The 23,031-nt window shown below is 45.3% G+C and overlaps 1 long non-coding RNA gene across 1 annotated transcript in view; it reads right to left on the reverse strand.

Annotated features, from left to right (window-relative positions):
- Positions 1 to 23,031, reverse strand: part of LOC306948278 — a 34,626-nt gene that overhangs the window by 4,766 nt on the left and 6,829 nt on the right. The window contains exon 4 of the long non-coding RNA XR_013792588.1: positions 15,080 to 15,175. This is a non-coding gene — a long non-coding RNA (uncharacterized lncRNA). The remainder of the gene's footprint in view (positions 1 to 15,079; positions 15,176 to 23,031) is intronic.

Raw genomic sequence — 23,031 nt, forward strand, 5'->3', positions numbered from 1 at the left:
TCTGTGACTGACCCAGAGTAGAGGCAGCTGATTCTGATGAAAGTAAAGGGAAGCTGTACAGCACTGTACATGTTTTCTAAGAGTTGAAACACTGCGGCAGAGATCCAAGTCTTCAAGTTGAAGGAGTTAGGGCAGCACCTTCTCCTCACAGGCCTGAAATGAGCCACTATTTCTGCTCAAGGAATGCATCTGTTCATGACAATGGAAACTGAGCAATCGAAACTCCCACAAAGGTTTCATCCTCAAGCCCTCACTCAGAGCATGGCTAACCAGGATTCAGGTCTGTAAGGCACATTTTGAAAGCCCAGAAATTCCAGAGCCAAATGTCTCTTAGGTTTTGAAGTCTGAACAAGGATCCTGTGCAGCACAGGCAAAAGTTGAGTGCCTTTGAGAAAGTGTGGAGGCAGGGAAGCAATGAGTCCAAGAGGGTCTGGCTCACCAGGAAGGCTTCCTTCCAGTTCAGCCTAAGCATGTATCTCTACCTTCACCTGGCCTGTAGCCAGGGGATTAACTCATCTCATGCTAAGACTGCCACCTAAGACAGGCCTAGCAAGTCCTGCCATGAAAGACCAGCACTTCCATCACTGTGGCTCACTCTCGTCAATTGAGCTCACAGACAATTCCTATACTGCACTACAGCAGCCATCTACATGCCCAGTTCTTCCCACAGCTCTATGTTTTTGCACAGACAGGAGCTGTGTTGTCTAAAAGCAGTGCATAAAGCTCCATGGTTTTCACCAATTAATGACTTGCACGCCATGAAATCCAACTGGTTCCCTGTTAGCATCAAGGAGTGGCATTAAGTGGCTGTAAAAGGTCGTTTCACACAAAGAAAAGATTGTGTAAGCACTGCTTCAAGTGATGTGATGATGAGAACGTACTTGGCTACCTCACTTTGGTGCAGGCTGCTCTTTCTGTTGGGTCTCACAGGAGCAATGCGGGCAGGAAGAGCTCAGGCGGGATAGTGTGTTGCTGGGGGGCTTGTGGGAGGAGGCACCAGAATGCATTCCAGGAGGCTGAGCACCAAGGATCGTGTTCACAGTTTAGGAAACAGTTTCACTACAGCCCCCACAAACTGACCTTGGCAGAACACTGTTTGCACATAACAGCCATGTTTCTGCTGTGAGTAATGCTGTACCCTCAGTTAACACTGTGTTGTTGGTGGAACAAACATCTTGTTATCAAGTGCATAAGGCATGGGAGGGCAGAGAGGATAAATCAAACCATGTTAGTATTATGATACTGATGAAAATATACAAAGTTCAGAGTGACACGATTGTTCTGCCCTTGGAATTCCATCGTTTTATGCATCTTCTCTTTCTGACGTTCCAATTGTACACCTCCCCACCTTTCCCAGTAAGCCAGAAGCAGAGCTCATATTTCTCGGGCTGAAATAATGCACACAGGTCAGTTTGGTGGGAAGCTTCTTCATCGGAGCAATCTGCACGATTGCTGGATGGTGGCCCACAGTTCAGATAATGGGGAAAAGGGAGGTAGCTGTACACTCAGAGACAGTTTGCGTTGCTTTACATTATCCCACTTCCTACTTTGCCAAACCTATTGCATACACTCAGAGATAACCCCACTCCACAGCAGAGGCTGGAGACCCACTGTGAGCAGAGCAGGCATCTATTTCCTGCTACTAATAGCCTGCAGGGAAAGGAAGAGCACACCTGAGCAGCCAACATGGGAAACACTGCTCACACCCATCCTAACAGGCAGCTCTGGCAGAAATTAGAGAGCCATGTTTAATGATCTGTAGCTAAATAAATTGCATTTGTTTATTATTCATCTCACCTCCTAAGTCAACCAGTTAAAGACCACAGTACATGGGGAGGAAATATTAAGAGTCATCTCCGTATCCTGGAAATGCACCAGGATTGCAAACCTCCACCTGCAAGACTTGCTTCTGCCCCTTGGGAAGACAGCAGCTTTAGCAAGGAACCTGAGCTGACCACATTAAAATCAGGCCAGGTGCCTCACCTCCAGCACAGCCAGGCTGTAGCCAGCTCAGATGCTCCAGACACAGGGTTTCAGGAAGAAAAATCTAAGATTTGGCCATGTAAGCCAAAGGGGCAGAGAAGTACCTCCAGGCTGATAAGGAGCTGAAGTTCAATTGAAGAGGTGCCTGCTTTGCTAATAAATGGCCATTTTGAGGATAGGCATTATGTTTGTTTGTTTTATAACTGCTTTTTAAAAGCCTGAATCTAGAGCCAGTGACAAGATCTTGCTGTGGCAAGATATTAACATTCAAGTCACAGCACACCTTGGGCCACAGAACACGTTGGGCTGTTCTCTGCACACAGGAGGAAAAATAATGCACTAAGCAGGATGGTATCACGGCTTCTCACATTCTCACAGAATCAGCACATTCTCCATACCTTTGGCTGCGTTAATGCCATGCTTATATTAGTACTAATGGTATTCATAGGCAACCTTTGTCTCCCATCTTTTCCATAACACTCAGCTGTATTAGGATTTATTCTGTAGGCAGATGCTTCCATATGAGTAGCAAAAACTTGTCCCTTTGAAAACCCACCGAGAAGGGCAGTTCCAGAGGCAGGTATGCAGCGTTTCTGCTGCTTGAAGAGGGGGGAAGCAAAGCAAGAAGAAATGCATTCAGTCCAGCGTTATTTGACAAGGTTTGAAACAAGAGAACAGGTATAAAGACTCAGAACTTTCATACCAAGGCACTCTGACGGGCGCCTGGAAGACCTCCCAAATGCCCCTTCCTTCTTGCCTGCCCCAAGAGAGGCAGCTGCAGGCGCAAGGCAGGAGTGCGGAAAGAAACTCTTAGTCCTCCAGACAGTACCGTCTCCGGAGCTGATGTTATGGCCAAACAGAGCAGCCCATAGAGCAGCCTCTTTCCGTCTGTCATCGTTCCTGCCTGATTGTGCCGGGCTCAGCTCAGCGCGCAGCACGCTCCGCTTGCAGCCCATGGCAGCAGGCAGGCTGGCAGGGCGCCCACACCCAGCGCCGCGCAGGCAGGATGGCGCCGCCCGTACTTAAACCAATAGTTACTGTTTTACATCATCGAGGGCCCGCAGATTATGTTCTAAATCCATGAAGTAACAGCGGATCAGCGTGCAGTTCGCTAATGCCGCGCTAGGAAATAATGCATGAGGGGGAAGGGATTAGTGCACAGCACATGGGGCTGTAGTTGGCATTAGCTGTAGAACAGTGTATAGCAAGCAACATGCTGCACGTCCTGGGCTCCATGGGGCAGTCAGCAAGTCCACATGGAGGAAAGCTACACAAGCATGCTGCTGCTGTGCTCTTCCTGTTCTGCCCTCTCTGAAGTCCTTGAAGAAAATTTTCTTTAGAAACAACCACTTGGATGCTGCCTACCGGTAGGAACATTCCAGCAGAGAGGATGCAAGTTCAAAACCCAGGAAACAAGCCTGCTTCATGTGCATGATGAAACCCAATGGCAGATGGTGAAGGCTCCATGGACACCTATTGTGGCCTTGAAGGGAGCATATAAAGAGGAGGGGGAACTGCTATTTACAAGGGTGGATAGTGATAGGACAAGGGGGAATGGTTTTAAACTGAGACAGAGGAGGTTTGGTTAGATATTAGGAGGAAGTTTTTCCACACAAAAGGTGGTGACACACTGGAACAGGTTGCCCAAGGAGGCTGTGGATGCCCCATCCCTGGAGGCATTCAAGGCCAGGCTGGATGTGGCTCTGGGCAGCCTGGTCTGGTGCCTGGCGATCATAGCAGGGGGTTGGAACTAGGTGATCACTGTGGTTCTTTTCAACCCAGGCCATTATATGATTCCATGGTAAATGATACTCTCAGGTTGATGTGTACCACTGTGTACCGTTCACCCTGCTGGCAGCCTCAGATTCATGCCTACTGAGTGACTATAGGTTTGTTTTCTGATACTGCTTATGGCCCAAGCCAATACCATGGCACTGAAGTGATAAAAAGTAAAAAATTCTAATAATTTTAATAAACGCGGTGTTTGTAACTAGGAGACAGTTGCCACAAGATATCTTGCATCATCTTCCCAGCTATATTTGCTCATTCAGTGATCAGCACCACTCCAAAATTAATTTCACAGGAATGGAGAGAAGTCCCACTTGGTGATCCCGGTGTCACTGAGGAGGTGGGCAGCGAGAAGCATTTCCCAAACAAGGGTTTGATAACAGAAGTCCGTCTGGGACAGCAAGGCTTGCTGAGACCTAAATCAAGGTCAAATTCAATCCTAAGCACTCCAATTAAATAAGTCATTGTGGATGAGTGCAACAGCTCCTCAGCAGTTACTTCAGTGTGTGACCAGCAGCAGTGAGATGTTGCCACGAACACCAAGATCAAGTGGGAGAGCAAGCTGCTCCCCTGGCAGGAGACACCGACAACAAAACAGCTTTTCATCGCAGTACTAAAACTCACTGAAGTCACCTCAACGCAAGTGCTGTGGGGCAGCAGCCCTCCCTGGCTCTGCAAGAGCTTCCCTGCAACTTTGGGACTTAGCAAGGACTGACTGCTTGAGTCACCCATTCACGTCTTTGTTGCTTGTTTACAGCGCAGCAACAAAATGTATTTTTGAAGACACCTTTATCACAGTTAGAACCACCACCCCAAGCACTGCTTCTTGTTGGCCTCTTAGAACCACCACCCCAAGCACTGCTTCTTGTTGGCCTCTTAGAACCACCACCCCAAGCACTGCTTCTTGTTGGCCTCTTTGCACTTTGCTAATGGCATTCTTGTATTACTTCTCTCCAAATGTTTCCAACCATAGCTGGACACAAAGTGCATCTAAACCAGTTGTGCGCTGGAGATGCACTCCTGCCCTACTATCACATTTTCCTCTAAAAGTTGGTAGGGAGACGTGTGCTGCTTTGCAGTGTGATCCATTTCAACTGTGTTCCAGTGCAGGTAATCCTACACTACTCAGTTTTGTAAGAATCCAGACAATCTGAATTAATAGCATGAGCACAGCACTTGCCATAAATATGGAACAGTTGCTTTATTGCACTTGTCAAATGCATTCCTCTCTTTGGTCACAGCTATGGTCAAACCAAGAATTAAAAAAAAAAAAAAAAAATTAACAAGTAATTCACAATAAAAAGGAATTCAGAAAGTCACAAAAACAAGGATCTACGGAAAGCATCAAATCCCTATGCTTTCCAACCAGTTTTCACTCTTACTTCAGCATGTTTCTGACCAGCTGTATCCCCTGCCCAACACCATTCCACTTCACACTTTGGTTTGGAGGATACTACTTAAAGGGAGCTTATAAAGAGGAGGGAGACAAGACAAGGGGAGGTGTCTTTAAACTAAAAGAAGGGAGGAATTAGATGAGAAGTCAGAAACTCTTCACTCAGGGAGTGGTAAGCCCCCAGAAGCTGCGAATGCCACATGGAGATGGTCAAGGCCAGACTGGATAGGGCCCTGGGCAGCCTGAGCTGGTACGAGGCAGCCTTGCCCACTGCAAGGTTGGGGCTGGATGGGCTTAAGGTCCCTTCCAGCCCAAGCCATTCTGTGATGATCATTTGCAAAATACTTAAACTGAGCTAAAAGCAATCTCATGTTTGCTGTAGTAGAGGCAAACAGCTTGACAGATCCATTGTAAAACAAACACCTGACCATTTTGATGTGGCATAGCAGTGGCAGAAAACACAACTCTATCTGCTTTTCCTGCAGTGACCTCTGGACCCCAGCAGCACCAGCTGTGCTCAACTCAGGACACCCCACAGTGTGCCTGAGCCCCAGGCAGGCACAGAAGTACCACTGGGGGAAGCAGCTCAGTCAGGGGACCCGATGTCCCCAACCCAGCAGTTGCTCAGTGCTTTCATGTTTTCAGTACATATCAGAGCTGACTGTTATCAGTTATCTGTAACTGCAATGCTGACCCACAAGAGCCCCCAGTGGGTTGTTTTTAGCATCACAATTGCTCCCTGCACAGGCCACTTCCTCCCAGCAGTGTAACAGGAAGGTACTGGGATCAGAGCTGAAGATACTGCAGCACATGTTCTTGAACAGAAGAGAAAGTATCCTATAAAAGCTAGTCTGAAGTCAACATAAACAAAGACGTTTCTGTCAAGTCTTCATACAAGAATAATCTTCAGGTAGTCCCTGGTAAAGCACAAAGCTCACAGCACAGCCAAACCTCATGGGCTCATTACCATGAGACTGTCTAACACTTAGCACCCAGCACTCATCAGTCACAGCTCTGTCAGTAGCCCCCAGCCCGGGGGTTCACCAGGGGTACCGAGCACTACTGGTTACTTGAGAGCATCAGGGCACCCCAGCTACAAGCACTGGGCCCTGATCCAAGAAAGCACTTAAGCACATGCTTAACTTTAAGCACCTAGCCACATGAAAGGCCCACTTAGTGAAAATTAAGCATCTGCAGAAATGCTTTACTCTATCAGCTTCTCCACTGAGCATCTTACAGGATTACACAAGTGACTCTCAGAAGGGTTACTGCTCCTGAACGGAGCACACAGGTGGGATCACCAGGGGCTGGGTCAGGCTCCTAACACCTGGGAGCACAGGCAGAAGGGGTGGGGAGGGGTGAGAGCAGCCCAGAACTCATCTCAAGGTATCTACCATGTGCACATTTGACTATTCCACATAAAAAGGAATGTGATCTAGCACGAGCTGTTTGCCTCCCACAGGTGCCTGGCAAGGACAGAGATCAAGGGCTCTTCCTTTCCCCTACTTGAATTTGTGTGGCCTCTCCATGGCAGCAAGCTGCTTGTTCCCCACGTGGCCCTGCTTTAAAGCAGGACATGTTTGTGTAAGGCACTGATGGCGAGTGCAGGCCCAGCACAGTAGGGCACCGGGGAACTGTCAGGGAGGAATGGCCAGCCCTGATTGACGAGCACAATGTAGTTACTCAGGTGGAGCCCAGGGCCGGGCAGCCAGCACTGCTGCAGGATCAGATGTGCTCTGAGTTCACAGATCAGCCTGATGTGCAGCTCAGCCCCACCGGGCTGCGGCAGGGGAACTTGCCCTCTATTTTTAAAGTGAAAAGCAGTCTAAAGGAGAAAGCCACCCTCCTTCTTAAACATGAGGGACCAAGAGCCTAAACCATCCTTACGGACATTGTTCTACAGCTCGATGGCAGCACATACGCAGATTCAGAGCCTGGGATGGTTGTGCTCAGCCACAAGCTTGACTTGTTACAGCATTCTTTAAGCCCCGTTCACACACTGCTTCTGGATACTCTGTCCAGCTACTTACAAAGATTCCTCCACTTCCTCCCTGTATGGGAACTGTTGAGTCACGGCCTGAACCACTGATTCATCACCTGAGGCAAGGACTGGGTCAGCCCTGGGAGCACAGGTGAAGGCAATTCACCTGTTGACTGGAAGGGGTGGAGCCTGGCTGCACCTCTCCTAGACCCCATTTAAGGGCTGATTGCCACAGGGGAAGGATCTATTTCTGGAGATCCCTCCCTTTGGAGTTTTCTACTGCAAGTCTAGGACATGGGTGAGCATTTCATTTATTTTTGATTGTCTCTTTTCACCATGATAATCTTTCATACTATAAACCTGTTAAATACCGTTTATCCACACCACTCTTCTAACTGTATGTTTGTTAATTGCACATAACTGCATTATGTGTAACAAGTACATGAAAAAGCAATGTTCCTTAGAGCTGTTTTCAAGGTGAAATCTGCAGTCAAAGCCCACCTGCTCTCCTGCAGCCCTCAAAAAAAAAAAACAAAAACAAAAAACCAACTTTGAGGCACCACCCAGCAGCCAGCCCCATTCCCAGCCTTGGGCCTGACCCTCCTGTGCAGGCACTCTTCATTGAGAGCTGAAGGTGTGGAGAAGAATTTTCTGCATTTCCTTCATAGTGTGAACAGTTTTGCAGCTTGTTCACAGCTGAAGCTTACACCTTCAATTAGGAGGAACTCAACACCACAGTTCATCCAAGAGCCCAGGCCAAATGCTACAAAACTATAGGAGAGTGCACTTTATGAGGAGGGGCAGAAAACTTGTTTTCCTTTCTCATGCTAAAGCTCATGAAATTAATTTAAATGGAGTTTTAGATGATGTTTAAGAAAGATTTGTCCTTGGGAAAAGCATACAGGACTCCAAAACCAGCTCATTTAGGCAAGGCTTATGCTACTGTTCTCCTAGATTGAGTCAGTTATCAGTCTCTACACAGCAAGCACACAAATGAACACTTACTGTCTTTACTATTCCTGTTGTAATAAAAGACCCACAAATACCATCCTCTCTGGGAAAAAAAAAAACAACAACACAAACCAACACAAAACAGGAGCCCCCTACGCTAGGGGCAACACACCGACAGTTCAGCTCAACATACAGTCCCCCACTCAGCAACAACTTGAAGCAGCAGTCCCTGCGACCATACTGACTTTGTACCCACCAGAATAACCCCACACCCACCATTTATTGCTTTAGAAGAACATACCTTTTAGATGCTAATTTTAAGCCAGCTCCCTTCCAGCAGGGCTAGCCTTGCTCTGTCCTGCCGAGGAAGCTGCCGTGCCTTTATCCCTACAGCCATCAAGCCTAAGTGCCTGCAGCTGTGTAGCTGGGTGGGGCAGTGCTGGGCCCAGTGCTCAGACCTGCACACACCACAGAACCCAGAGGTCTGCGCTGGGCTCCACGCAAGCAACCAGACGCGTGCCTGCCTTCTGCCTTTTCCTCCTGTCACAGCCTCAGGTGCACAAAGCTGACGGAGATACCAAAGGCCGCGTCTGGGGATGGCATCAGGCAGCTGCTTGGGCTGGAGCTCAGGTGAACCTCATCAGTGACACAGCTAGGAAAGAAGCAAAGGAGCCACTGGCAGCTAGTTTTGCTACTGGAGTTCTTTAACTTCTGCTACTTTTTTCTTTTTCTGGTGCTAGTATTACTTATCACATGATAAACCTAAGAGGTAAGGATACAAAATACAAGCTTGATGATTGCCCCAGAATATTCTCCTCGGAACAAGAGGATAACTTCTAAAAAACTTGAGGACCAATGAAGCATACCAGGTGGTGGGGGCTGCGTGGCTCTAAAGTGTGCTACCCCAGCTGTGCTGAGAGAGCAGGGGCTTCTGTGGGTTCATTCTGCTTTCGTTTGGTCCCCAGAGATACTAATTGCAAATGGAAAGCCTGGTCTGCAACTGAGATCTTGCAAATGTTATTTACCAGCAGAGTACAAGAGTAATCAAATGCTAAGAGGTCAATGAGCAAGAGCTTGTTTCTTGAAGAAATACAGAATTCCAATGTTTTTTTCTCTCAGCTGCTCTTCAAAAAAGTCATGTTTGGAGTTAGGTGATTTTTTACGATACATTTTTGTAATTATCCAAAAACTTCGGGCTATTGGAAAGTACAATGAGTTATTTTAATTAACTACCATTAAAATGATTCCACCTCCTCTCTGGGCTCCTGCTCCAAAGCCTAGCATGCTCTGAGGAGTACTTTTGTCAAGCACCCAGCTGGAAATTCCCTTGCTCCACTGGGGTGGGTTTGTTCCCTCTCCCTCTGTCCAAGCCCAGCCCTTACCTCCATGTACTCCCCCACCCCACAGCAAGTGGCTGTAGGCAGTGGTAGACAAGATGTCTGCTCTGCCTTCTCTTCCAGGCTGAATAGGCCCAGCTCTGGGTGTTGCGTGTGCCCCAGCCCCTCTCCGCTGTGGTGGCCTGTTCCAGCACAACAATAACTGTCTTGCACCAGTAAGACCATGATGCTTCAGATGCCATCTCTCAGGTGCTGTGTGGAGGGGAATAATTGCTCTTCTTCAGCTGCTGCTCCTGCTGGTTTGGTGCGGGATGATGCAGTGAGGATTAGGCAACTGACTATAGACTGCTTGTGTAAAACTGCCCGAAGAAGTTGTCCATACAAGTCACTGTTTGGGTATCAAGCTAGATAATTGGTAAGCACGTGCAGATTACATGGATTTTTCCATTTAATTCTAATAATTTATTGGTGTGCAAAACTAAAAATTGAATTGTGTTCCTGAACTTGAGGTTCTTGCACTCAAACGTTCATCTCTCTTTCAGAAAAGACCTGTAGGCAATGATGTGTTTTGTTTTTTATCTTAGTACCAAAGAGAATACAATAGACTGTGTGGCACTGCAGTTGTCATCACAGTGTCCTTGGACCATCAGGCCTTTCACAGCTGGACAATCTCAGTGTATTATTCGTGTTTTTCCTTTACGTATTCCTCTATGAGAACTACAGTTGCGATCTTCTCCATAATGCTGATCCTCAGATGGTAAATAAAGACATAAAAATCCAAGTGAAAACTGTAACATAAAACCTAGGTTGGATGGATTTCACAGGAGCTTAATAAAATTATGTGAACCAGAATTAGGAGACTGTTTCCTTTCCGAGTACAAAATAATTGAAGCTGAGATGTCCTTTAGTCCAACCTCCTGCTCAAATCAGGGCCAGCGTCAAAGTCAAAACCAAGAGGGGCTGCCTCTCAATGTCCACACTTCAGAGAGTCACAGTCTTTTTGAAATACCTTGTTTCAACTCCAGTGCTGTCAACTCCTCCATGACCCTGCATTGCCATATGAAATACCTGCTTCTTTTGAGGTATAAACTGGAAATAATGCAGGTGACATATGTTAGTTTACCATTTAAGTGGCGTAATTATCTTAAGAAAAATCACTGGTGCGCAAATGATTCCTTCAAAATCTCATGATCTGAGTTAGCACTGCGAGGGCTTTAGTAGGAACATACATACACAGCATTTTAAATCTACGACGACAAATCTGTTCTACAGAAACCAAACAGGAGCAAAAAAAAAAAACCAAAAAAACTGCACCCTGCTGGTGCCTATTAGATGGATGCAGCCAGATCTTTCCCTAGTCCTAGCATACTTCAGCATTTACAGATGTGGAGCAGCCCGATGAGCTGGTCCCTCTGTACTCACAGCTTCTTTGAGCATTCTGCTGACACTGACCACAGTGCTTGCATGGTATGAAGCAGGGCTGTGTAAGCCTAGCTGACCATCCTGCTTTGGTTCCAGGCTGTGCAAAGGAAATAAAAGCTTCCTTTTTTTTCATCTACTGAAATGCTTTTAGCTCCTTTCAGATTTGTCATAATAACAATACCCTTAAGGAATAATCTAACATTGGCTTAAACCTGTGTTTGGTACAGACTGCTAAAAATGCCTTTCTCAATTTGATATGCTACACTGACGTATTGCACCTTTACATATCTGTTTCATTCCCTTATGGTAGATGTAATTGAAAGGTATCACACGAAGTAATAGCTAGCCCCAAGTGAGTGAGCTAAACCTACAAATCTGGATGTATAATGAATACGGTGTAGTCAAAGATCATTAATTGTTCCACATTCAACATCATTCTGCCATTACAAAGTTCCTCCTCCTTTCTCGCAAGGGCTTTTCTCCTTCACTCCATACCATTTCTGACTTCTTTCCTCTGGTGTCCAAAACTCTAAGGCACTCTTAAATAACATAGGCTTCTCCTCCAAGTCTGATGACACAATTCTCATGTTTGTCTGAACTTCCAGGTTTATTTCCTTCCAAAGGTCTTTAGTCTTGAACATCTGAGTAACACAAGTCATCTGTGCCTTCTGAACATGGCTCAGTAGCACCATCTCCTCTCCTCCTGTGCCAGAGCAGTGATGACTAGGCAGGGAGCAGATCCTCAGACGCTCACAGCCTTTTGGAGCAGAGGCTGAGGCGCACCCGCAGAGAAGCATCACACCAACTGGCAGCTGGCACTGTCTGTCTCCCAGCAGCAGAGCATTAATAACCACTGACAAAATGCTATGCAGTTCCAGCATGATGTCAGCGGTGTTAACCTTTGTCAATCCTGTACCAGCACTACTGAATGACTATTTTTCATTGTTTTTCTTTAAAACATACCTTTGAAATATTCCATTTGAACAAAACAGTGGCTACTTAGAATAATTCTCTGTTTTTCTATATTTCTCTGTTTTTGAAAGCGAAACATAAGCAATCCCTACTGACTGTGTTGAACAACAGCTGAATTCAACCCATGTATGACTTTTTATTGAGCTTTAAAAAAAAAAAAAAAAAGGAAAAAGGAAAATCAACCAACCCAAGCCAACTTCTACTTATCACACACAGTTGTTAGCACCTTTTGGGAGGTACTGGTAATTTTCCATCTATTAGATAGCTGAAAGAATTTGAGGGGTTTTCTGGAACTTGCAGTGTTTGAACAAATTGCTCTGAACTGGTGCGTTACAGTAAATCTGCTACTGCTTTTAAGAATATGAAATATGTTTGTTTTTTTTTCTCAGTTCCAACTAGAGAACACAAAGAAGCATTTTTAAATGACATAACCAGAAAGCCCCGTTTACAATCTTACAGGATTTTGGTATTACTTGCTTCCCAGCTTGAAAAATGCCAACACTATAAACAGGTGAGATAAAGTCTAGAGGGAGAGATAGTATGGTTTATTACAGTAGCAAAGAATACCAGAAGAAAACAGTTTTCCACATATGCAATCAGATCTGTATTCTTAGTCCATTAGCAAGAACATCCCTGTTGAATTTCACTGTGATGATACAGGGTCAATAGGCATTCAGCTTATTTGAAAGGTAAGGATTTTTAAAGAAAGATAGGATTTTTTAGACTTTTTTTTTTTTTTTGTGCTTGCAGATTAATTAGTCATGTTTTCATTTATCATATACTTCATTATTCACTGGCAAACTTCAAGATAGCTACAGAATCACAGACCGAGTTCAGGTCAAGTGCAGTCACATCCTTCTACCTCCTACAATCCTTTAAGATGTCAGCTTTACCATAGGGAAATCTTTGGTTCTAGAAAACTGGATGGGTCCGTAAGGAAAATGTCTGGCACTGCAAAGTACTCCTGCCCATCTCTGTGCTTACACTTGTGCCAGTAGCTGTTGCATTCAGTATGTGCAGGGAGTGGAAGCACAAGATCAGATGGAACGCAAATGCTCTGCACTCCCAACCACAACATGTGATGCAGTTGTTTCTCCTGTTTGTATTTAACCTGCTTTTCTTAAAACAATAAAAGCTCAGCCTCTCCAAAAAAAACAAACCAGTTGATGTGCCATAAACTTTTCAACAAAAATTGGAAGAGGATGTAAGAGGATTTGCCACCTTTAACACCTGTGTGTAGAGCAACTGGTCCCAGTGGAATCAAAGCAAGAATAAACCCAAAGAATATTGTTATGAAGTCTTCTGTGCCAGCTCTGTACTTACTTCCATTGCAAGAAGCATTTGCAGGGTGAGCTAAGAGCACAGCACAGGCTCTGCAGTCACGTGGGACCAGATAACGAGAGGGAAAGGATGCAACACTTGCAACGCTTCAACCTGTTGTAGACCTCCTGAATAAGGATATACTTTGGGTTAAATCAGCTCTTAGGGACACCATCACCAGGCAGTAAACAAGCCAGCAGCACCTCAGTAAGAGAGGTAAATCACAAACTTCTGCAACCATGTGGAAATGGCAGAAGACTGATTTGCTTAATCCCATGCCCTTTTTAACAGAAGACAGAAAGAGACAGTGATGGGCAAAGTTCATATGAATGCACCAGCACCTTCTGCCTTCTTTGGGAGAGAAAAGGAGGAGCAGAGTCTACATGTCCACCCCTCCCCAAATCACAGCAGGCGGTTGAAGCAGGGGGGAGAAGGGGTTTTCTGCAAAGCCTGTGCCTTTGAGGGCAGAGCTCAGTTTTACGACTGCTGGCCCCAACACAATTTACCATTTACAAACTAATCCTCCTCCCTGCGAGAGCACAAGGCCTGCTAAAGCTCTCATGTCCACTTCTCTGATTCTTCATTGTCCACACTGACAGAGAGAAGCCCAGGACCTAATCGGTGTGTAATTCAATCGCTGTCCAGGCTGTGTCACAGCACAATGCTCTGCTTGTAGAGCCATGGGTTAACTCAGCCAGCTACTGTTATGCACCACAGCAGGTGTGAAGAATGTCCCTCAGCCTAACTGTATGTTGCCACTCTGTCAGAGTCCATTTCTGATACTACTTTCACTTACCACTTATTGATTGTTTTTCTTACTGGCAGCAAACTAATTGTCGGCTGTATGGAAAAAGGGCACTTACAGTATTTTTGATCTTGAATTGCAAATTCCTCAATAGCATAACATAGGTCTCACATGACGTCAAACACTCTGTCTTCCAGATGCCCAAAACACGGAGGGCTGCTAAAAATCTCTTTTCTTCCTTCGTCTTAATCCAGCAATTAATAAGTTATGACATCTAAAATGCTTCACTCTGTTCCTCACACCAGCTCAGATCTGCAATGCTAATTCCATTGAAATCAGCATCGGGAAGGTGCTCAAAAAAATCCTACCCACAATTGAAGTGGTTAAAAATCTCTGGGAAGTGAGATTATATGTACTGCCATATTTAAATGCAGATCAGGCTGCTCTGAGAATGGCATTTGGTGTGGGTCTTTTTGGTGGGGAGCTTTTTTTCATATTTACCACACTAAAAGGAGTAGAAAGTTGAACTTCCACTTCACTGAGTTAATACCACAATGCAAGAAAGCTGGGGAACACTTACCACTCCATCCCCAGTGAAGGAGTACTGGGGGTGTGTAGCACCCAGCCATGCCACTGGGCAGATAAGGAGACAGTGGGGAACTACTGTTCCCCACTATAAGCCTGCAGTGGTTAAAACACAGGGATGATAAACAGGAGAATGGCTGCCTTCTCCACAGATGGACCTCATGCACTTTTAAGTCACACACAGCGTTTCTTTCCAGTGACAGGCCCAAAGGCTGTGAGCACAGAATGAGCAGATACCACCTATTTCTAATGCATCTATTTTTCTAAAAGCCTTAAGTCTTTCTTTCCTGCAGAGAGAGCCAGCTTCTGACGCTATTTCTCTAAGCTTCTAATTTTAATGTGGAAGCAATAAATACAGGAGGAATACCTGATGGAAGAACTACACTGGGAAAGAAACTGTACAGGTCTGTAGCAGGACAAGCAGTTTTTAGTTCAAAAGAGCAAACTGAAGTCACCTGGATAGCCTAACTAATCCAAGTGGTAAGTAAAATAAAATGGCAATAATTTCCCTGCAACCACATAGATGATTTTAAATCAATGCATCTGGCTATCTGGAGTTTTAGTATGTAATTCCATACGAGCATTACAGTTACTAAGCTTACCCAATCCTGTGAAGGGATGAAATACTTCGTCACTCTTTCAAATCCTGGGATGGCAGAAAGGAGCTGAAGAAGGGCTGTTGAACTTCTTACCACTAGCTGCACAAAAAGTCAAAATATTCATTATTCAAAATGTGAATTGGACCATCTGTACTTACAGTGTTCAACAAGTCTTGCTCCGTGCTGAAGTCAAGCTGCTCATTTCACCCATACTTGTCTAGTGCCATCACTGAGGGATGACTTCCAAACATGGGCGGACAACAGTTTACATGGCAGGGGCCACGAGACATTCTTGCATCCTGAATCAGGATTTAGCAATGCCATATGCCAAGCCTTAGAAGCATGCACAGTATTTGCAACTGAGCACCTGCGGAAATCCCATTTCCTGACAAAGAAAGGCCTCTAATATTCATGTTTTTCTTCTGGGTTTGCGCCACACTGTAATGAAAAACGAAATATGGGAGTTCACTGAGAGCTTGCTTGAGCAATTAGCAAAGGCACGCAGAATGAGAAGCCAGGCTGATAGGATCTGACCAAAACCATATGCAATGTAGAAAGAAGAAACATGCATCCTTGCCCTGCTCCCTTCAGTCTAGCCCTCCCCGGGTTACCACTGCTCTACCTTTGGCATTGCCTTTCTATACTCCTTCCTCAAATTCTGGCTGCTGCCTTCCAATCTTCCCTATCTCCGAATGCCCACACGTCTCCTCACCCTCCACTGACCTGGCACAGTCCCCTGCACTCCTGTGGCAGCATCTTAACCCATTTCCCTCTGCTTTTGTCATCTTCCCTTGCTGCTGGTTTTGGCTGTCACACCTCACAGGTATCACCCTGCATGCTGCTCTGCACCTATCTCACCTCTGCCAGGCAGCTTTTAAAGCTTTGAACCAATGGCTGTAAACACTGAACAACTGTTAGATGCCAGCAGCAGTCTCACACAAGGCCACATAACTGACAAGACAGATTCAGCATCTTACAGATCCAGCATTTGTCAGGGTCCTGCTGGTCTCTCATTTTGGGAACCAGCATCCATCACTGGGTCATGCAGGCATGCTGCATGCAGAATGCCAGCCACTGTTTCCCATTTCCACCATGATATGCTGCAACACTGTCTCCCTGCTAAACGCTGGGTATAAGAAACACAACTCTGTGGCACAGTGCCTTTTCCTTGCCTCCTGCTGACCAGCTCTTCCCCTGGTAGTTCAGAGGACTCACCCTGCCTATTGGCCAGGACACTGTGCATTCAAACAGCTGCTCAGGCTGGATGAAGCACCTGCTCCGGGCACAGCAGCTGGAGTTCATTTTGGGTCCAAAGGGCCGAGGCCAAGCGGGCTGACCGCATGTACACTAATCCAGTATCATCACCAGCTCCTCCAACAACAGGTGCCTCTTTGAAGAGAGAGGGAAAAACTATTTGGGGAGGAATCAGATCTTTATAAAGAACATTATGGGCCAGGTCCTCAGCTGGTACATGCTCAATTCAATCATGTACTCTCTTTAAGTTGTATGAGTAATGCTCATATACACCAGTGAAAGATTTGGCCTGCTCTTAGTGCTGCCTCTCTGTTCAGTTTTCCTCGGAACTTTTCACCTATCTTTGCTCTGCACCGATCTTCCTTTAAAAAGGAAAGTAAATCTTCCTGTCTCCTGCTTCAAAACAAACAGCTACAAGTCAGAAGCTACACATGGCAAACCTCACTACCCTCCCTCTGCCATTTACCATGGCCTTACTGCTGCCTCACAAGACGTGTCCCTCAGTCCTGTTTGCATCCCAGACTGCAGACCACAAGCATCCTTCCACAGAAACATGGACGATCCCATTCTGGGACACATCAGACAAAATCCCTCGGAGCCCCTTAAGAGAAGTCTGTCAGCCCAGGCATCACAACAATGGCCACATACTTGCTCTGGCCAGTGGTCCATGTGCCCAGTGTTTTATTTCAATCAATGGCCATGACAAAATGATCTGGAAAGCATGCAGGAATCCTGCCAGAAGCAGTTATTGGCTCAGCTGGCTCCAAAGAAAATTTTCTTCTTATCTTTTTTTGCCAGAAGCTGATTTATGAAGCAACGTGTACAAATCTCTTTTTGTACTCTCAGCATCTTACGATTGGTTTGGGTTAATGAAAGCCTCCATGATTTCTCCTTCCTGAGTGCTGCCACACCGAGCTCTACACAACAGTTTCACACATTTGGTCTCACTCCTGGCAGTGACCCTAGTGCCTGTTTCAGGAGAACCAGGGAGCTCTCTCCAGCCTGAGCACAGAGCAAGACTCACACAGGTGGCCTTGCAGGACACTGCCGGGAGCAGTCCATAAAACATGAGCAAAAGTAGGCTTTCCAAAGTGCTTCAATGCACTGTTAGGGGAAAACACGGCCTTGCTACAAGCTGCTCATATTCACCGGTCACAACTTGCCTAACTTTGTATTCTAACATTTATTTCCCTGAACTGCATCTCTTTTCATTCGTGACCTTCTGAGGTTTGATTGGTTTGAGTCACTTTCCACTTGGAACCACGTCCCAGCTGGGTTATATTACAGAAAGAAGCAAAGTAGAGTCAGTTCAAGGAGCAGAGCTGGTGGCCAGAATGGCACAGGCAGAAAAAACAATCTCAAATCCAAACAGTCATTGACCTCACCACAAATACGCACAAGTGTCAGTGCTACTGTGTTGGCTTTCACATTTAAATAAGACTCAGAGAATCTCCCTTGACAAACACTGCAGTTCATGATCACTGACACCATTTGCTCACCACATTCACAGCACGGCAGGAACGCCCTGTGCTAGAAACATAGGCTCAGCTGCTGTGGACTCCTGGATTCCCTTTGAGGCTTTAACCACAGCTCCAAAGTTGGAAAATATCAAAGCATATCTAAATATACAAAAGAAGGCAACGTGGCCCAGTTATGCATCTGTTTTGTCCACACATATGCCTGAGGGAGCTGCATGTGATTGCACCCTGAACACTGAGCACTCTGATACTGCTCTGTCACTGCCTTGCACAGCATAAGACCCTACCAGCATCTGAGAGACCCAGAAAGAGAGACCCTTGCAATCCTCTCCATGGCGTGCTGTCACTGGGCACATTTCACGCAGACCAGCTGCACGGGATTTACGCAGCCCATTTCGGAGTATCAAAGCTAAGATTTTTGTCTCTGCCTCAGGCAGGCGCTTGGCATGTGGGATTTCAAGCGGAGAACAAACTGTTCTGTGAGAGCGTTAAATGCTCAGCACAGTAATTTCTGAATTACACAAATGATAGCAATGGGAGCTAGTGGTTTAAAAATCAAGAAGGAAAGCCCTTGAGCGCATCGCTGTGGGCAATGCCACAGAGTCCTACAGACCAGAGTAACTTTCCAAGAGTACCAGTTAATGTTGCTGGCTGCCTTAAGTGAGATGAGCCAGATCCACCCTATGTTATATCCCATAATTACGAGGAAATCAGGCTAACGCCCAAATCAACAGGTCCTCTGCACAAAGATAATGAAATCAAAATCAATCTGCCTGAGCTGCACAGAAGGATTTGCCACAAACAGACAACAATCTAACACCTATCACTGTAAGAACCTTATAATATATTGAAAATCATTAAAATTAGGCAAAATGTGATAGGGAAATAAATATCCGAATGATCTACACCTTCACTTCACTGGAGTTTAGCACAGTCTTTAAGGTCAGATGTTTGAAGGAAGTTATCCACTTCTGTTTTGTCTGACTCACCTCCACTAAATCATAAAATCATACAATCATAGAATGGTTTGGGTTGGAAGGGACCCTAAAGATCACCTAGCTCCAACCCCCTCTGCTGTGGGCAGGGCTGCCCCCCACCAGCTCAGGCTGCCCAGGGCCCCATCCAGCCTGACCTTGTATACCTCCAGGGATGGGGTATCCACAGCTGTGCCAGGGCCTCACCACTTTGAGCAAAAAACATATTCCTAATGTCTAACCTAAATCTCATCTCTTTAGTTTTAAGCCATTCCACCTTGTCCTGTCACTATCAGACCATGTAAAAAGCTGGTTCCCCTTCTGCTTGTATGCTCCTCTCATGTACTGGAAGGCAGCAATGAGGTGCCCACGGAGCATTCTCTTCTCCAAGCTGAACAAGCCCTCAGCTCAAATTTTCACAGCAGAGGTGCTCCAGCCCTTTGATCAGCTTTGTGACCCTTCTCTGAACACACTCCAACAGCTCCGTATCTTTCTTGTGCTGCGGCCTCCAGGCCTGAACGTGAGGCCAGATGGGGCCTCACAAGGGCAGAATAGAGGGGGACAATCCTCTCCCTCTTGCTGCTGCCACCCCTCCATTGATGCAGCTCAGGTTGGCCTTCCAGGCTGCATGAGTTCAGTGCTGGCTCACATCCAGCTTTCTGTCCATCAAGACCCCGAAGTCTCTCTCCACAGGGCTGCTCTGATACAAACCCATATGAATCCCAAATTTAAAACATTTACCTGATGAAAGTACACTTTAAAGTTAAAGAAGAAAGAAAGAAAAAAAAGAAGCTCAGCTTCATAGAAACTTTCAGGAGGCTTTTCCTCAAATAAAAACTGTGAATATGGCTCGCTCTCAACTTTTTGGTGAATGCAAAACCAAAAACACTTGGAACAATTTCCCCTTCACCTGCAACATCTTGCACACCTCTCTCCACAACTGTGGCCTCAATGCCTTCCCTCTTTAGCCAAACAGTAAAGGGCATCAGTCAAACCATTCAACTCCCTGGAGTACCTGCATTTTGGAAGCAGGTGCTCTTGGTACCAGCAAGAACTCTACAAACATTGATTGTCAGTGACATAGAGCAGCAAGACAATAAAGGGTTCCTGGACTTTCATCAGAAGATGTTGTTTACTACTGGCAAATATTACTGCAGTCTCAAACTCTGTGAACAAGTACAGAGTGCATCTGCTCATGCTCATCTCAAAGATGTCTGATGCTCTTTCAAGGGCTGCTGAGCATAGAGTGCACCACTAGAGTTCACACTGCCTGGAAGGCATTACCTGCAGTCACTGACTTCAGTGGCACAAACTGTACCAGAAAAGGGCAGTGCCTCTTCCAAAACGTCAAGTCTTATTTTCTCATTTGTCTGAAAACAAGCACAGATTCTTATTCATATCTGTGCAAAGAAAAGCAGAACAAGAAGGGGAAGGGCTACAAACCGTGAGAGACTCCAGGCAGTTGGGGACTGCACAAACCCCTTATGTAATGCATTGCCTGGGGCACACCACATGTTTTTAGAAATTCCTCAGAATCCCTTTATACTTGCTCCAGCTCTAAGACCCAGTAGCTCCATCCTCCAAAAAGTGACTGGAATTACAATGTACCATGGACAGAAGCCTCAAGTTTGCAGTCCAATGCTTTTTAAAATATAACTTGAAATAACAATTGCAGTATCTCAGAGGAGGAGTGACTGGAGATGAAACTTGGTGTAGGTAAATTGCCAAAATGTAACTCTACTTTGGAAAGAGCGACATGTGCTTAAGAGAAACTGGAGCTATACAGCTGGTGGCCACAAATTAGTAGTGTCCGCAGTGCAGTTTTACCAGAGAAGCCAGCATTAAGGAGCCTACGAGCATGCACAGTCACAGAGGTTCCAACAAGGCCTGTGTTTAGCCTGCCAGAGACAAGCTAGGGCTGCCTCATCTCTGCTCCAGGCTACCTGAAGTACACTCTTCTGCAGGAAGGGAAAAGACAGCATTAATTACAGAGAGCCTCACTTAGGTACTGCAAAGAGGAAGCTGCATGAATTAGGAAGCCCTTCTAGACCTGCTCCAATACACAAGGTTAAAGATAAGGACAATTTTAATCAGCAAAGATTTCTCTAAATAACACAGTGGTTTCAATTATCCAGCGTTTGAAAGTTCTTTACGAAAGAACTTCATTGCAGAAGAAGAAAGAGGGATCAGCCAAATTCTCCATACCCGTGTGATGCAGGCTTAAGTAAAAAGAAAACCATGGAACAAAACTAACCAAGATAAAGCTTACATCACAGCTGCAAACAGTGTCACAATTTTATTCCGCTACTGTTGCAAAGTGGGAAAACTAGATGATGGTCAGCAAGACATTCCATGACAACTGAAAAACATGCTTGCACACCTCAGCTGACTTCTAGCACTGCAATGTGGTTTGCATATGAAAAAGTATCGGTGAACAGAAGAAAACAGAAGAAAATTCTCTAGGAAAGGAAAGCAACAAAAACAAAGCTTTGGAATATTTGAGGCAAGCTCCAGAAAAATGCACTTAAAAAATGACTTCAAAATGAATCCAAGTAGTTGCATACAGGATTTCAGTGTGATATCTGGCCTTAGTAAATGGAATACATAAATAGTAGATACTGCACAGTCACACAGTAATGTCCAGTACATACGAGCCCCCAAAATAGGCTCCTGTCTGCTCTGTTTGACATCAAGGACAAGATACTTCAGAGGAACTACATTCTAGCTTGTACTTTTGAGAAGCTCTTACCTTGTATCGCTAAAGCATACTGATTTCACACCATTACAGCAAAGCGGACCTTTCTGAACACTTTACATTTGCTCAGAGACACAAAAATAGAAAATATATCCCAGAATGACCAACTCACAGCTCAGTCACAGGGCTATAGTCATCCCAGGGCCACCCCACGTTTTGTTGATGACGGTAAGACCATTTTTAAGAAAGCCCAGATTTCAGGCTGCTTTTTTAACTCTATGAGTCATACAGAACAAAAAAACAAAGAACTCAGAAGTCTTGCTGGCTTTTCTTCCATGGAAAACGGGAAATAAAACAGAGTGGGATCAGACAAAACATGAAATGAAGCACCTGTTAAGCGTAGCAAAGCATATGGATAAATGGGTAAAGTGACTTCATGTCCAATAGAAGAGATTATGAATTCACGGGTGCTCATATGAATCATTCTCCATTTCCTGCCAGAAAGCTTAGGTTTCACTTAATTATGAAATAAAATCATGAATGAAGAAGGCTAATTTACAGACATACATATCACACATTTATTTACAGCTTTTTGTTCATGTAGCCTTCAATCTTCATTATTGCTATTGATGGGCACAGAATGATCACACATGAAAAATATTTGGTGGCATTTGATAGATCACTTACAAAGCACACAGCTATAAAGCAGCTAACAGATGGTGGCTGGACAGAAGCAACAGCCACAATTTTTGCTACCTGTGGTTACAGAACAGACAATGCGATCTCCGAAGTACAACTTCAAATGACAGAGAATCAAGGCAGAAAGCAGCCAGATACAATTAAATATCTGCAAAGCACTCTCAGCAGAAAAATATTTTCAGGTGACTGCTGAAGCCTTTTGACAATAACTCTGTCCTCTCTGCTACTCTCAGCCAACAAATTCACAGGAGGGGTGTGTTGTACGAGAGCTTCTTTTTCTGGAACATGAACTGCACTCCTGCATACCATGCTGTGGTTGCTTGGGCTCCCACTCTGGCATACCACTTTGAGCACTTTAAAATGTGCTGTGTCAATATCATCCCAAATCATAGAAATAAACTGAGGCATGTGCCTAACATAACACATTTAAATAATCCTGGATTTTGGGGATAAGGAGGGCCAGTCTTGTCACCAATCCTGTTTGCAGAGTCCTTGTGTGCAATGGCTTGCACAGAACTATCTGCTCTTCTCTCCCTCAGCATCCATCCCCACCACACCGTCGGTGTCTGTTCATTCAGGATTCTTGTATGGCATCTTCATACTTCAGGACATGTGGGAATAAAGTTCTGAAGCTGATTTACTTGTACGAAAGTAATATATGGACACATCTCAAGTGAATAAAAACTTTTCTAAAGCATAGAGTTTGAAAGAAATACCTGAAGCCTTCCCCTCATGGTTAGTGCAATTGACCAGCAGTTCCTCTACCTTAAAAGCCCCCACCTGATAGCAGACAGTTGCCCTTATTAAAGACCATGCTGCAATGTTGTAACTAAGAAATTGAACAAAGCATTTGTC

This window comes from Tetrao urogallus (assembly GCF_951394365.1).
Source record: "Tetrao urogallus genome assembly, chromosome: 6".
Lineage (NCBI taxonomy): Eukaryota > Metazoa > Chordata > Aves > Galliformes > Phasianidae > Tetrao > Tetrao urogallus.